Source organism: Oratosquilla oratoria, chromosome 22, assembly GCF_046742065.1.
Source record: "Oratosquilla oratoria isolate Oo_2021 chromosome 22, ASM4674206v1, whole genome shotgun sequence".
In the NCBI taxonomy this organism is placed as follows: domain Eukaryota; kingdom Metazoa; phylum Arthropoda; class Malacostraca; order Stomatopoda; family Squillidae; genus Oratosquilla; species Oratosquilla oratoria.
This window is the reverse complement of record NC_134798.1, coordinates 6,212,317-6,213,969: the sequence shown is the minus strand read 5'-3', so window position 1 is coordinate 6,213,969 and position 1,653 is coordinate 6,212,317.

Sequence of the window (1,653 nt, the reverse complement as noted above, 5' to 3'; positions counted from 1 at the left end):
TTTTTAGCAGAACGAGGTCTCCCTTTCCGTGGAAGTGATGAAACTATTGGCTCTTCGAAGAATGGTAATTACCTTGGACTGTTGGAACTGCTGGTCAAGTTTGGGAGGGTGCCCAAAATACCTCCGGCCAAAATCCCACACCCAAAATACCTCCGGCCAAAATCCCACACCCAAAATACCTCCACCCAAAATACCTCCGGCCAAAATCCCACACCCAAAATACCTCCACCCAGAATACCTCCAAAAATGCCCAAAATACCTCCATGCATATTGTGCTGTTTGTACTGCTTAGAAGGTTATAATCTTAAATTGTCAAGTTTATTGGAATAATTATAATTTGCGGAATGAAGATTTAGATGAATTACAGCAATGGTCTGAAAGGTGGCTAATGAAATTTAACACAAGTAAATGCAAGGTAATGCACATAGGTAAAAATAACAGTAAGTACGATTACAAGTTATTTGGAAATTCGTTAACAAAAGTGAATAGTGAAAAGGATCTCGGCGTAATTATCAGTAACGATCTCAAATCATCCATGCAAATGATAAGTGTTATGATAAGGACATTTGGGATAGAATCCTATAGAAAGTATCATTAGAGGACTTTTTCATTCAGGATTATGGTAGTATGGTAGATCAAAGGAATAATCAATTCTATATAGAAATTGTTAATCAAAGGAATCAGACAAAACAATTGATCAAAGGAATAATTAATTCTATATAGAAAATTTTAATCAAAGGAATCAGACAAAACAATACAACGATCTACCATACTACCATAATCCTGAATGAAAAAGGCCTCTAATGATGCTTTCTATAGGATTCTATACTCTACGTATTGTTTACAATATCATTCCCAAATGTCCTTATCATAACACTTATCATTTACATGGAGGTATTATGGGTGGTTTAGGAGGTATTTTGGGTGGAGGTATTTTGGGTGTAGGATTTTGGCTGGAGGTATTTTGGGCGGAGGTATTATGTCATGGATCCTCAAGTTTAACCCGTTTCTATCGGAGCACATAGATGCTCATGGCAACAATGGAAAAGGTCATACTCCATATCTGTCCAAAGATGCGTGTAAAGAGCTTATTAGTCTGACCGGGACCAAGATGCTTGACCAAATAATCATTGAAATTAAAAAGTCCAAGTATAATTCAATTTCACTGGATTCAACACCAGATATAGCACGCATTGACCAACTTACTTTAATTGTGCGATACGTGTTGCCTTCTGAACCAGTAGAAAGATTGATCAAGTTTTTAGAGATGGAAGGCCATAGATCTGGAAATTTTGTTGACAGCTTACTAGATTTCTTTAAATTAAAGAAAATCAACATCAAATACTGTAGAAGCCAGAGTTATGACAATGCTAGTAACATGAGTGGTAAATACAACGGACTACAGGCCATCATCAAGGAAAGGTGTAAATTTGCGGAGTATATTCCATGTTTTGCCCATTCCCTCGACTTGGTAGGAAAATTTGCTGCAGAATGTTTCCCAGAAGGAGTAAATTTTTGTTTTGTGTTTTTGGTTTTGTTGAAAATATATACACATTCTTTTCTGCCTCTATTCATCGATGGGGTCTCCTCACAAAGGCATTGTCAAATAGGAAATCTCTCCTGCCACTGTCCAAAAGAATGTCGGCTCAAGCA